The 15,616-nt window shown below is 38.0% G+C and overlaps 1 protein-coding gene across 3 annotated transcripts in view; it reads right to left on the minus strand.

Moving 5' to 3' along the window:
* Positions 1 to 15,616, minus strand: part of LOC124775092 (protein dimmed-like) — a 302,754-nt gene that overhangs the window by 171,386 nt on the left and 115,752 nt on the right. Inside the window, exon 2 of one of the 3 annotated variants that reach the window (XM_047249903.1) lies at positions 5,068 to 5,147. The exons of the other annotated variants lie outside the window; for them this stretch is intronic. The gene's annotated coding sequence lies outside the window, so the exon portion shown is untranslated. The remainder of the gene's footprint in view (positions 1 to 5,067; positions 5,148 to 15,616) is intronic. 3 annotated transcript variants of the gene reach the window in all.

The following is a 15,616-nucleotide window of genomic DNA, read 5'->3' on the forward strand; positions in this document are numbered from 1 at the left end:
AATAATATTTACCTCGGTATGCATCAAGAACGTTTGCATTAAAAATTTGAAACGTATTTTGACTTGAATGATACATACGTAAAAGACGAAAACCACGACAACAAAATATTTATGAAGCGCTCCCAGCATTAACAATGTTATCAGAACAACCAAATTCGTTTATCGAAACAAGGAAACACGTGACCTTATTTAGAGTTTCGCCATATCATAAATGAAGCATAGGGGTCGAAATGAAGTCTCTTCTATTGTACCACATTCATGTTCTAGGAAATTATTTTTAGTTTTCATCTTTCTCTCCTTCATTTCATACACCTTTGTACTACATTTTATAAGGTGTTCAAACCGAAAAATAATACCGACGTGTTCAGAGTGTTTATTTTGCATAACATGCCTTTTTTTTGTTAGTGAGGAAACAACTTCATTAAAATATATTGCAAGGGAAGTCGGAACCGGAACCACAATTAGATAGTGTATCTGGAAGAAAAACTTTGCAGCCCGTATCTTCCAGTGCGTCAGTTTGGAGATATGTTTATCAGTTCAAAGAAAATTATATAAGGGACAGAGCAAAGGCTGAAGCGGCGCCTGCAGCCTGATTGGAGAAATAATTATTCTTTTACATGACCGACGTGCCTGATTGACACAACATCCCTATAAAATTCTCTGTAGAGCTGTCGGCCTCAGTTGTTGCCAGGTAGACAGATGATTTAGTATGGCCTTGTCCTTCTATAATAACGGGAGAAGATGAGGGTGGATTAGAAAGTTCTGTCAGTGTCGTTCGAAAAATGTTTCACCGTGTGAACTTCCATGTCTGTGCTAAACAGATTGAGCAGAATTTTGTTATAACGTCGTCATGGCTAATAGCCTTCCTAACAGGGTGGCAAATTCAAACGAAGACTAAGAATTTAGTGTCGGAATACATACGAGGATAGAATTCAGTATCCGCATACATCGAGCTTTTAAAGGAATTTCGATATTATTTATATATTCAGCGAGCAGCGATAATACTGAGCGTACGCTACCTCTGGTGGATGTGGCTACGAATAAAAGTAATCTGTGAATAACAGTGATGAGTTGTAGGTCGAGGGGAATGGTAGGTTCGAAAAATGTTTCAAATGGCTTTGAGCACTATGGGACTTAACATCTGAGGTCATCAGTCCTCTAGAACTTAGAACTACTTAAACCTACCTAAACTAAGGACATCACACACATCCATGTCCGTGGCAGTATTCGAACCTGCGACCGTAGCGATCGTGCGGTTCCAGATTGAAGCGCCTAGAACCGCTCGGCCACTCCGGCCGGCGAATGGTAGGTCTGGTGGAGTCAGAGTAGCGAAGCCTGTTAAAAGAAACGGTAACGGGCAGTTAATTCCCCTGTCAGTATGTTCAAGGTCATCAGTCCCTAAGCTTAACACTATCTAATCAAAATTATCCTAAGGACAAATACACACACCCATGCCCGAGGGAGGACTCGAACCTCCGCCGGGACCAGCCGCACAGTCTATGACTGCAGCGCCCAGACCGCAAGGCTAATCCCGCGCGCCCTGTCAGTATGGAATGGAATTAAGGTGATTAGTGATTATTACAAGTGTGTAAATACGATGTGCTTTGTTTGGTTGCTAACCTAACTATAAATAAATGTAGAAGTCCGTTGCTCGTACCAGTGATTTTGAATAAGATATTTTGTTCACCTCCAATCATAAATAACCACAGCAAAAAAATAATAATTAATTGGAATACAGCAAATGCATTTGAGGATGCGAATATGAACCACCTTCGGCTTTATATTAGAATGACGACAATGAAATTTTGTGCCGGACGAGGACTAGCACTCGGATTTCCTGCTTTACGCGAGTGGTTTCTTTAACCGCTTCGGCTATCCCAGCACGAATCACGGCCAGACCCAAGAATCCATACGTCGTCGCCCATGCGCACTCGCACATTACGTGTATTCACTCCAGGAAGGACATAATATTTCAGGGACCTGGTATTGGCGAATAAATACGAATAGTTGCATGCATGTTCGAAGGAGGATTGAATCATACTTAATAACACAGGCTATTTCGTAATTAATTGGAAGTTGGTCCACGTTATCAGCAACAGCAGTAGGGAGAATCAGTAGTATGCAGGCTGTTTTGTGCCATCAAACCGAGACGGAAGCAGGCGGGCAGAGTCACGGGTTTCTGCAGCTCCGAACGGCAGGTGTCCGAAACTCGTTCGCTGCCTGCTAGAGGCGCGGCGCCGCCGTCAGGTTGCAGAAAAAGACAATCTGGAGCGGGCCGGCCCTCACATGTGGAGCGCAGCAATCCTGGTGGGGCAGGCGGGGGCGGTGATGGGAGGCGGGTGGAGAGAGGGGGCGGGGAGGTGGGCGACCAACCTGTGTGCTCAGCCCGTTTCGCCGGGTCACTGACCGTCTCTGGTAGCTGCCCGAGCTGACTCGCTGCATTTGGGAGGCATTCTGATGTCGCACCACAGATCACTGACTGATGATGTGGAGGCTCTTCTTCCCTAAACGTTCCACGTTGGGTAATACTAAACCGAAAATGTTTCTCTCGTCTTCCAATGATCTAAGATTAATGGCACTGATTGTTACAGAAATCAAATAAGGTACTTTCGGTCTAAAGTCACGTCGAGAATGCTGTCACCAGCTCACAGAGACAACAAATTATATCTGGTGTCACTTAATTTTGTATACGAAGTGAAAAGTAATACTGAATAATTCAAACAAATTCTGAAAAGAGTGAATCTATTCTATGTTAAATAAACAGAAATATTATGTGTAATTATAAATTGTCTTTGCTGAAATGTTGCTTTTGTAACGAAAGCGTCACGGATTGGATTAGCAACAGTTGTAATAGTTGTAATATGGAAGAGTTATAGAAGAAACCTGGGAAACACGGAATCACATTCCCCATCTCAGTGCCAGTTCTATTCCATGGAAAGAATTACACGACCGAGGCGAGGTGGCGCAGTGGTTAGCATACTGGACTCGCATTCCGGAGGGCGACGGTTCAAACTCGCGTCCGGCCATCCAGATTTAGGCTTTCCGTGATTTCCCTAAATCGCTCCAGGCAAATGCCGGGATGGTACTTTTGAAAAAGGCACGGCCGATTTCCCTCCCCATCCTTGACTCGATACGAGTTTGCACTCTGTCTCTGACTACCTCGATGTCGACAGGACCTTAAACTCAATCTTGCTTCCTTCGAAACAGTTGCACCACTTACAAAACCTTAGCTTCCTGTTTGTCTTAGGTAAAAATCGTTCTGTAAATTATAAGATGAACCGATACTACTCAAAAATCGAACAATGTAAAAAAAAATGTAAAGAAACTCTACTGATTGTCATCGCTAATGCAACACCATGTGTCAACACGAATCTGTATACTTGTATTGGTTTAAATGTTATATCTCACGTTTATTGTTTCAGTAATTGTTAAATGGGTTGACTGTATAGTTTGCTTGACTGAGATCAATAAATGAATCAATCAAGCTGTATTATCTCTGGCTTTCTGCTGAAGAGGTAAATAAACACGAAACATGTATTTTGTTACGCTATAAAATGCAGATGTCACTTATTCATTACAATTCTTTCAGGTTCCCTGACTATTAACTGCCTGATAACATAGTTCTTAACATAAAAGTTTCACGTCTCCTAAAAACTGAAAGTGGAGAAGAATGCCGTTTAAATTATCCTCTTGAGAATGAAAAGAGGAAAACGAGAAATTGTATAAATTTTAGATTTTGTTTACATTTTAAGATATAGCTATAGTATTTTAATGAAATGAAGTGATGTTTTAGATTTGGTCTACATTTGAAGATATAGCTATTATATTTTAATCAAATGAAGTGTTGTGTATAATATGCAGCCAATACTCGGTTTGCACCAGAAAGGTTTGCTTGATTCTTCGGAGCAGTTTATTTATTTTACAACTACAATTACTGTAATAATCATTTCAAAACATAGTTTCTCAAGCATACTTCCGAGAAATTCCATCAGTACATCATCTTTCAGAATATTGTTGTTGCCAGCAAAAACCTGCTTACTCAACAGTAACTATTTAAATATGAATCGACACATTTTGAAATTTATTATATTTATTAACAAAGTTCAAGCAGCCAAGATAATTGCAGGGGACTATGAAGCAGAAGATGCTTACTTAAATCTTAACTCTGCTCTTACATTTGTCATTCATGAGGCATCGTTCCCTCTTCAACACTCTGCACTTGAAATTTGGAGTAACTGTGATAAATGTCAGGTCAGGCTGAGATGGTTGCACATAGAAGACCAAGCAAGAAACTTTTCCACCGCCTGGTTCAACTTAGATATTAAAAAAAATTTCGGCGCTAAGCCCCAAAATATGCGTGACAATAATAACAATGAAGCGAAATTGTGCGATTCGTATACAATTTGTATAGATCGACATTTGTCTGTCATACAACAAGGGAACGTTCTGTAAGAATGATCGTGGGCATAAAGTCCAGTGCAAGCGCTGCACCACATTTTACATTAACTCATACATTTCTGTTATCTTTCTGTAATAAAATCGTTTAGAAACAAACTTTACATATTTGGAAACATTGTGTGACATTAAAAAACTGTGATAAAGGCACAATATAATTCAAAAATACCTTATACTGTACTTGTTAGCTCTGTTTTTTTCTGATACCCAAAATGCTCACCAAAAAACAATAATTGTGGCAAGAATTTGGCAGAATGTAAATATCACGATCAGATAATGAACCAACATCGGATACGTATCTCATTTACGGATCAAGACTGTCAAAGGTCTTGTAGCGATAGAACAAGAGAACTTCAAGGACTGTTGTCAAGTATACACTGCTTTGTTAATGCTCCCATGATAGAAAAATTGTTAGAGACCATTTATGGTAACATAGAGTGGCTAGCACAAATGTTATCTTAGAGTCAGTATGCTTGTAACAGAAAGACTTGTCTATTCTGCCGTGAACAGCCTCGATGAAAATGGAAGCCTGTTATTCGCATAAAATATTATACAGAGAGATTAGCTTCATGTGCTGAAAACAAATTTCTGAACAGATTATCGTAAACCTACCGTGCATCAGCAAGACCTAGGTTATCTCAACAACATCAAGGCGATGGCCTCGTTTCTCCGTGTTTTAGTCGTAACAGTACCTGGAACCAAGAAACAATGGCTACAGAATAAAATTAACAAAACACTTGTTATAATCTATCATTAATAAAACGTAATGTTAAGGCAAAGACAAAAGCAGAGCAAGCAATCAATGAACCATTCTCGGGAATACCCTGTATTTATTGCAGCGAAAGGTGTATGAGTCTAAAATGTTATTTCAGGAAGATTGCGACTGATGTTTGCACGAAAATTTTGAGGATATTTTCATTCGTACTAGCTACGAAACTTTAACGGTCTTTCTCAAATGTTTCGTACATAATTTTGTCGTTAAGGTCAAAAAGTAGGACGACAAAATGATAATTTGAGAATGAGATTTAAGATCTTCGAACAGGTGGGGTCGTGAGAATAAAAATGCTTATCAGCAGCTGTAGAAAGACCAATTACTATCTTTTAGAAATATCTTCGCAGCGTGCCTTCAAAAACTTGGTGACGATGAATAAAACTTTGCAAACATTTGTTATTTGTATACAAAGTGCCACTTTTTTTTTACTTATACGGTGATTTTGTCAGTGTTCTATGGCAGACAATCTCAAATAGGGTTCTTCATATGTCACTAGAAACAAAAATGTTGGTCTCTGTGTAGGTTATAAAGGTCAAATTTTAGTAAAGGGAAAAGAGTGGAAATCGCGGTTATGTGGTATAGTAAATTGTACCCTTTCATTCTTGACAGAATAACAGTCATGGCAGAGAGATAAGTGTTGAAAAGATGAACGTTTGCAGCCCATACAGGATATAGTGCACTTCCTATCCTATGTTACTTTTACCTCATTTTGTGTAAGTGTAAGTAGAATAAATGTAAACCATTCAGTCGGAAAACTGAAATGCATAAAATATGAACGAGGAGTGATTACAGTCACAAGCAAGAAAACGTAAATTGTTCTTGATGAAAAGACATCATTATGTAATTACTATTTTATGGAATACACGGCTTTAGGAACTGTCGCTGTGCCATGTTATGTGAATTCCACATAACATTTCTCGAGGCAACTGTTCTACGATGTCAGGAGACGTGAGAGCCTCATGTTCTACAGTTCCGCCGAGAAAGGATGAAGAATCACAACTATTTTATTAAACGAAAATGTTGTAACAAATAGTACACGCAGTGGGAAATGGAAAACGCAATCTAGTTTAATTTTGATGTTCGGCAGTACATTTGGTAACGTTAGCTGAATGATCTTCATCTAAAATTTCATGAGTTTAGTGTAGTACAAATATTAAGTAGTAATAGTATTTAAAACAAAAAGTTAGCAGTCAGCTCCAAATAGCAGAATTTCCCTTTTTTTCTCTAATGGATCCCATGTCACCCTAATACACAGACCCAAAGTCGAAAATTAAAGTGTATTTATTAAGAATAGTCGCTTTGACTTGTTTCTAGCTATTATTTTTATAATTACTATTAAAAACAGTCTTGATCACGATTTATTTAACAAGGTGACCGGTTTCGACCACTACTGTGGTCATCTTCAGACCAATGAGTAGGAACCTCTTTCTGTTTTTATTTTTATAACTCATTGAAATGAACTGATGGTTTCCCTAAACTGTTTCCGGAAAATGTGAGGTGGGTCCTTGAATAAAACACCAGAGACAGAGCAGTAGCTCAGTTGAGCAACTGCAAGAAAAGGAACGTGGCCGTGAACTTGTTCTGATGTATTTATTTAGTGGCTGTGTGCATCTGGACGATTCGTACATCGCTATTCATCAATTGGAGCTCACACCATGTCTGGATTGTCGAGAAGTGCTCACAGTCTAGCTCGAGTCCAGACGGCGAGTACGCACAACAGCACAATTCGCAGCGTCTGAAAAAGACGGTTAGTTGGTTAGATGTTCCATAGATCATTTGAACGATTCTTTTATCGAAATGATGTGGCACGAATCAGTTTACAGGATATGTGTACAAGATTAGTGCTAGCATTAATGAGCACTTTATTATTCTTAGTCCCGTCCATGGAACTACACATTATTTAATTGGCTACGTGTTTTTAAGTAGCAATTCTTCAATGGAATAGAAGGAGTTGCCCAGGAGAAATGCTTTTAAATTGGATTTAAAACCTGCTTCGCTACCCGCGAAACACTTTAAGTTATTGGACAAATGATCAAAAACTTTGCTGCTGCATATTGAACCCCACTCTGAGCCACTGACAGCTTTAACAGTGGCTAATAAAGGTTATTTTTCCCGCCTAGTGCTGTAGGTATGGACACCACTGCTCTTCTAAAATTGTGATGGATTATTTATGACGAACTTCATTAGCGGATATTTGTATCGTGACAGCTCAGTTAAAATGCCAAGCTTCTTGAACAGTTACCTACTTGACGTCCGTTGGTGAATACCACGTATTATACATCCTGCTCGCTTTTATGCAATCGATATTTTATGTGTCAGTAATGAGTTACCATAGAAAATTATTCGGTAGCACGTTACTGGGTAGGAATATGCAATATAAGTCAGGAGGTTGTCACGTTTGTTCAGTGGTTATGTAAGTAGGCTGTTTATGTTTTCTTATTGGCAACGTTACGTAGCGCTCTGTATGAAAATCACTGGCTGTGCTGTGTGCAGTCTGTGGCTAGTTTGCATTGTTGTCTGCCATTGTAGTGTGGGCAGCGGCAGCTGGATGTTAACAGCGTGTAGCGTTGCGCAGTTGGAGGTGAGCCGCCAGCAGTGGTGGATGTGCGGAGAGAGATGGCGGAGTTTTGAAATTTGTAAGACTGGATGTCATGAACTGCTATATATATTATGACTATTAGGTAAATACATTGTTTGTTCTCTATTAAAATCTTTCATTTGCTAACTATGCCTATCAGTAGTTAGTGCCTTCCATAATTTGAATCTTTTATTTAGCTGGCAGTAGTGGCGCTCGCTGTATTGCAGTAGTTCGAGTAACGAAGATTTTTGTGAGGTAAGTGATTTGTGAAAGGTATACGTTAATGTTAGTCAGGGCCATTCTTTTGTAGGGATTATTGAAAGTCACACTGCGTTGCGCTAAGAAATATTGTGTGAGTAATTTTTCAAAGGAGACGTTTCATATGTCGACCCTTAGCCGAGGATACCTCACTGGAATCTTCTGATTTTTTCTTGTAGTTTGTGTAATTAGTGTAGCTTTAGTTTATTGCTAGCGCGTAATTGTAGAGAGAATTTCCTTTGTAGTTGCAGTCTTCCATTGTTGCACAGTAAAACAGTTGTGGCACGCATGTAAATTTGCACCAAGTATTTCGCAGCTGCACTTGCAATTAACGAGATATCATTTTCAGTGCTATGTTAATGTGTTTTCTTATTGTGCTCTTCAAATTGTGCTTTTCTGTGTTGTCGTGTGAAATATTGTGACAATAATAGCGTGTGAAAAACCTAATACTAGGCTCCAAAGTAAACTGAGAAATGACAGTGAAGACGAAAGCAGTGTGTTAGCGCCACTGTGTAATGAATTAACTAATGTTCAAAGTAGTAATTTGGTAATTGTGCATAGGGAAATGGAGCGGGCGGCAAACAATGGTGTAGACAGTGAAACAATTAGTGAACAGGGAAGCATTATCGATCGATCGGTCGGCAACAGCCTGCCTCAGGAATCGGGAATGACAGGACACAATTTTGCAACTACTGCAGATTCAGGTTTTGGGTCCTCACCGTTTTCTCAAATAAGTCAAGACACATTTTCTGCTTGTCAAAATGTGAATGTTGCCGGTGCAACTTCACTGCCGAAAAGCACTGAGGAACATATTTCTGACACCAGTGCATTGTTATTACAGTTAATGCAACAAATGGGACAAAGGCTACAAAAGTTAGACACAATGGAACAAAATCTTCAAAAGTTAGACACAACGCTTGAACAAAATCAGAAACAAATGGGACAAAATCTTCAAAAGTTAGACACAATGGAACAAAATCTTCAAAGGTTAGACACCACACTTGAACAAACACGTGAAGATTTAACTACTGAGTTACATAAAATCGAATCGAAATGTCAAAAAGTCTGTAATGACGTAAAAACACAAATTTGTGAGCATTTCCAACTTATTTTTTCGCGTCATGAAAATGCATTACAGAATCACGAAGCAGCCATAAAGGAACTGCAAACTATAGTTCATGAAAATCACGACACCTTGCAAGCTAAAATTGACTCAGTTGCATCTACCGATTCGGTTACGCAACTTGCAAAAACTCAGGAAAACTTAAAGGACACAGTAGATACTCTGAAAATTGGTTCAGAAAGACACATGGAGGAAATTAGTTCATTATCAGAGAAAGTAGTTGAACTTTCGGATCAGCTAAATAATTTATCTACGAAGGTAGATGATAATCTGAATGACACAAAACCGGTAGTCTTTAATGACACAGACGAGTGCGAACAAATTAGGAAATTCAAACAAAATCAGAATCAAATTAATACGCAACACCAAAGAGAAATCCGGGAAGTACAAGATCAGTTGACACAGGTAATACAGGAATTACATATTTTAGAGGACACTCGTGCTCCAATACGGGAAGAGGGACATAGAAATACGGAACAGCCACAAAATAATAACTCAGGGCACTTCGGAAATTATGAAGAGACTTGGCAAGGTACACCGAATTTTGAGATGGAACCGCCGAAACGACGTAACAATGACCGACATGCGACTCGCCGACATGATGATTTTGACTATAAGCTGTTCATTACTACATGTAAATTCAAAACAGTTAAGAATTCTGGCAACGACATTCATCCACAAGCATGGCTCCATCAATTCTCTCATTGTTTTTCTCCCAACTGGTCATTAGAGCACAGATTAGAATTTGTGTGTGGCTATTTAGAGAATGAACCAGCTGTAAGAATGCGATCGGTCATTCACGATTGCCACAGTGAAGGAGAATTTTATCATGCCTTCCTCTCAGCATACTGGTCTCAAGCTACACAAGACTGAGTAAAACATAGCATCATAATGATGAAACATTTCGAACAATCTGAATTTTCCAGTCTTGTGAAATATTTCGAAGACATGTTGCACAAGAATCAGTACCTGTCAAACCCATACAGCCCCTCAGAACTCATCCGCATTTGCTTAATCAAATTGCCTGAACATTTACGACATATTATTTTGGCAGGACGTTGGAAAGACGACATTGAAGCTTTTCAGGGACTCTTACAAGAATTAGAAATTGACACTGACAATCGCGGAACGCGAAAACGGGAACACAACAATTACAGGTCACATCCGTCGCAATTCTGCGATGAAAGAAATAACAACTGGACACGAGAAGGCTATTCTCACAACACAAATCGTGACCAAAACAGACACCACCCATATGACAACCTTTGGTAGAGTAGTAATAATTACAGCGAACGATCACCTCTCCGCGGCGGTAGTGAATATAACAGATACAATCATAGAAACAGACAATATGGCAACCAGATCTATTATTATCACGGGAGACAGAATAACTTCAGACGCAACGGTCCACCGTGCAGTGATAATTCAGGGAGAAATTCTCCACCACTTAACCGACAAGAAAGAAACTACAGGAACTACCAACATGACGACAGACGATATAATCGTAACGACAGACTTGAATTGCATCAGAACTGGCGAGATTCAAACAGAGCAGGGCAGTCTCGACAAGGTGAATTTGTAGAAGTTAGGCCTCCTAATCCCAATAACGACGCGCGCCAACAAAAAGACAGACAATGACTCGCACCGCAGGCAGCCACGTGCGCCGGCTGGCTGGGAGAAAAATAACATAGCTAACCTTGAGCAAAATTCCAGTATTCTTTACCGACGTATACCACATGATAATTACGTTCAAGTTGAAACTCTGAGTACTGTGAAGAGTAAAGGTTTACACCATATTTCACATGTAAAACCGTTTATTGAAAGATAATCTGCTTTATAACTTAGTCTTTGACATAAAATTTTTCACTTCATGTTACTAGTATGCTTTGTCAGACTTAGAAACTGTTAACATGCAACAATGTTTTGAAGTTCACTATCCAGTCTAGAACCTAAGGAACATATTTAGACAGTATTTACGAGTGCATTGTTATAGTGAACAGATGACATAGTGTTATTGTGTGTGTACATTCTTTCTTGTTAGTTGCACGATTACGTAACGACTATAAGGCTGACATACTTAGAACATGTACGGGCACTGTTAATGAGATTTTCATGCAGCATTTTGGTTTACTTGAAAAGACATTCTTTTTTTGAAGTACTTTCTGTGGTATTAAAGATGACTTAGCATTTGGTTTCTTTGACAGCTACACAATTATATCACGATGCTAGTAATATGTGACACAATTTACATTGTTGCTTTTGTGCTGTATCTGATTTATATCTGCACAGTTTTTCTGTATTATTCTGGAAAGTAAAACATGTTTTAGTAGTAACTTTTGTGGTATAACTACAATGAGACAGCCTTTTTCGAACCATAACAATACGTTACATTATAGTACTTTCTTGATAATGGTAATGTACATAATAACTACGATATCTATATGCAAAGCATTTCACTTTCGTTTATGATGAAGTAAGTACATTGACTTCAGCAGAAGTTTGCTTACAGAGGACGATAACTACGACACTTCCACAGAATTATCTTACAGCAAGACACATATTTAGCGCTACAGGACACGTATTTGAGTGATTAATTTTGTACTTAAACCATTTATTTTTCAACATTTTTGAATTACAAAGAAAGTTTTCCATGATACATTTCATTCCATTGCTGTAATCTGTAACACCTGAGGGTATAATTACATTAATCCTCAGAGGGTACATGCTTACTTTGTGTACCATGTGTTTGGCAAGCACAAGGAGCCCTAGCTAATATGGTATTTGCTTATACAACTTTATACATCGGTACCATATTTCTCTAACACACAAATTACACAGCTATCTGATCATTTAACTGAGAGATATACATTTTTTTTACTACATCAGTGACACATGTTTACGCAATTACACAGTTGGGTAACTTCACATTTATAAAATTGTATTTTGTATGTACTTTGTGAACTGTTCATATTTTTTCAGAATGATTGTGATACTATGAGAGCTTTTAATGATGTATTTGGTATGGGAACATGATTTTTAAAGTACGTTTGAGGTGGATGACACTATTTAAATGAGCAGAGAATTTTTTTTAGGTTTTGAAATTATTGCAGAAAGCTACAACGTTTTTGAGATTTGACTGAGGTTTTATGATGTTATTATTACGACGACGGTGTGTATTATGTTGTTGAGGTATGTTTATTATCAATGAGATGATGCTATATGAGGAATCTGATTATGCTATGTATTTATTATGATGAAATATTGAAGACGTGTTGATGAATATGTATATGTGTAATAAGATAAGGAGAATGAGTAGTGGTTAGGGACTCTGACTTGTGAAAAAGGATGTTGGAAACCAAGAATCGTACTTTAAGAGTTATGAAATGTGTGTAAATGCGTGAATGTATCACAATGCTGGCGAAAATTTTTTGGACACTGTTATGTTTATAGGATTTTGTTTCTACAGATTTGGAACGCAAATATTTCGATCTGTGAAATCTTATTTCTATCAAACTGTCACTGTAGCGGAAACTGATGTCATAAATATTTCGGTAAGGAAGGTAGGTCACTGTAAGCACCCAGCCGCACGACAGTTGCCTGGAAAAAAAGCAATTAGTGTGTGCCTTTCAGAGGCACAGGTGGAGAAAAAACGAGGCCATTAACCTCGCTATTGACATTCCTTTGTAGAAAGCACCGCAAATACGACATGCTCACTACTTGGAAACATTGTTACATCTGCACAACTGATTAGGACAAGTGTCTATCTATGAGAATTGAGAGAATTTCTACTAACTTATGAAATGCCTCATGACTACTGAATGATTATTTTATGCTTTACTTTGTACATAGTTGCTTATTTCATTTGATATCTGGTTTCCAGTTGTCTTGCAGCATTGGTTTCATAAAATAAAATTAAATGCATTTGCTAATGTGAACACTTTCTGTCAACAGATCTATTAAATAATTACTTTATGATCCACATTCTTCGAAAAAGGAGCTCTAGGAATGGAAAGAACAATAAGAAGGGACTAATAACAGTAACTGCATATATAATTTTCTTTGCAAGTACTTAAATTTTTTGTAGAATTAGTTTTTGTGGTGCACCACATTAATTACATAGACATTAAGATTTGAATAGACATTTCCCTTATCTGCATTGTTGTCTTTAGTGTAATATTTTTTTCTGCTTGAGCTTTGTCATGTTTAGATATAAGTTAATGCATTTGCTGCTGCTGTTTGCCAGGAATAATGTTACTGAATTTGACTTTATATTACTCTGTTAAGCCAGTTTTACTACGGATTTATTTTTCTTGTTGCTGCACATTGGCTCATATTTGTTGTAATATTGCAATTGCTTTGCTAATTTCTATAATGCTGCTTGCTTTGCAAATCTGCATTTTTTGTCATTGCTGTTTGCATTAATTGTTATGTGCTGCTGCATTGCCTCGTCCCTTGGCGTATATATCTGAGCTCAGTAGATTTAAGTTAGCTTAAAATGGGGTAGGCTATATAAGAGAACGAGTTGTGATGAATTGGAAGAAATGCATTGAGAAGCTATAAGAATATGGTTTGGCCAAAAAAAGTATTTTGAAAGAGCATGTGAACAAAAAAGTAGGGTTTAGAGACAACAAGTTTAGGTAGGATTTTCTTGGAAATAAATGATGTAAGATAATGGAAAATAAATAATGAGGTAAGAAATATGTGAACATATAAATACAGAAAGCATGCTTGGATAGGATTTTTTTGGTGGAAACAAATGTTGAAATAAGATGAAAGATCTATGGAATGAAGTTTTGGGTTGGACTGCAGTACCAAATGTTACACTGAAAACGGACCCTGTCCTTTCCATTGTGTTATCCCCCCTTGTGTTTGTGTACTCTTGTATATTTGTGTTTTTCCAGTCTTTATGTGTTTAGCTAATAAGATTTATGTTCTAGAATTTTTCTAGTACTAAGCTACATTCACTATGATGAGGAATACTGTTATCCTCAAATATAATTTGCATTAATAATATGTTATTTTCTTCATACAGATGTTTAGACATTATTTATTCTGTTTTGTTTTAATGCTCATGTTGATGTTTCGAAAGTTATTCTGATTTTTTATGTATGAACTTACATCATAATTCCTGTAACACTGATGTATATGTAAATTTCTATTCTTTTGTAAAGCCTGTATTACTACAAATGTTATCTGTATTGTTATGTTCTTTAATGATGTATTTTGTACCTTTGTTATTGTATTCTCATGTTATAATATTGTAATTGACACCAGTTCATCAAATTAAGTAACTTGTAAGTTCCATTTCACTGCACACGTTTCTGTTGGTCATAGTATTTGGACAATATGTGAGAAGTAGGGACTGTTAGTGTTTGCACGTGTGTTAATAATTCAGCAAGGGACTGGATAACAGCATTGCTGGTTCTGAGGACAATTCCAAAAACTTTGTGAGTGCACAAGTGGTGGTTATGGACTTGATACATTATCTGCAAGACTCTTCAATGGTGATTGTGCACCTGCACACTCACAACAGATGGCAGCTGGCCATCTCTACAAGGACTACAGTGGGTCTGCATTTTTGATGACCCACCAATACCATTATTTCTACAAGGACTGCAGTGGGTCTGCACCTCTGGTGGCCCACCAATACCGTAATCTCTACCAGGACTACAGTGGGTCTGCTCTGTGATGACCTACCTACCAATATTCTTCAAAACGTCGAATGACTCTGCTGTGGGTTTGCTCTGTTGTGTCCCATTACCTGTAAGCATGTCAAGAGTCAGCACTGTCTTTCCGTTGGAAGGACAACACTACTTCTTCAAGACAGCATGGAAATCCACTACTTCCGTGTACATTGTCTTTTACTGCTCAGACTTTGAGAAAACAAACGGCAGTTTTACTGTGATGAATGATCAGGACTGTCTTTATGGACTGTGAGAAAATTTTAGCTTTTGACCAACATTGTATCAATAAGTGTGTGCATTTGATATCTTTGTTATTGTAATTATGAAAAATTTTATCAAATCATTATTGGCCACTGCCCAAAACAATTTGTAAAATATTTTGTGGGGAGCATGGGGGCATGTTTTCTTATTGGCAACGTTACGTAGCGCTCTGTATGAAAATCACTGGCTGTGCTGTGTGCAGTCTGTGGCTAGTTTGCATTGTTGTCTGCCATTGTAGTGTTGGGCAGCGGCAGCTGGATGTTAACAGCGCGTAGCGTTGCGCAGTTGGAGGTGAGCTGCCAGCAGTGGTGGATGTGGGGAGAGAGATGGCGGAGTTTTGAAATTTGTAAGACTGGATGTCATGAACTGCTATATATATTATGACTATTAGGTAAATACATTGTTTGTTCTCTATTAAAATCTTTCATTTGCTAATTATGCCTATCAGTAGTTAGTGCCTTCCATAGTTTGAATCTTTTATTTAG

The sequence above is a fragment of the Schistocerca piceifrons genome, chromosome 2 (genome assembly GCF_021461385.2).
Source record: "Schistocerca piceifrons isolate TAMUIC-IGC-003096 chromosome 2, iqSchPice1.1, whole genome shotgun sequence".
In the NCBI taxonomy this organism is placed as follows: domain Eukaryota; kingdom Metazoa; phylum Arthropoda; class Insecta; order Orthoptera; family Acrididae; genus Schistocerca; species Schistocerca piceifrons.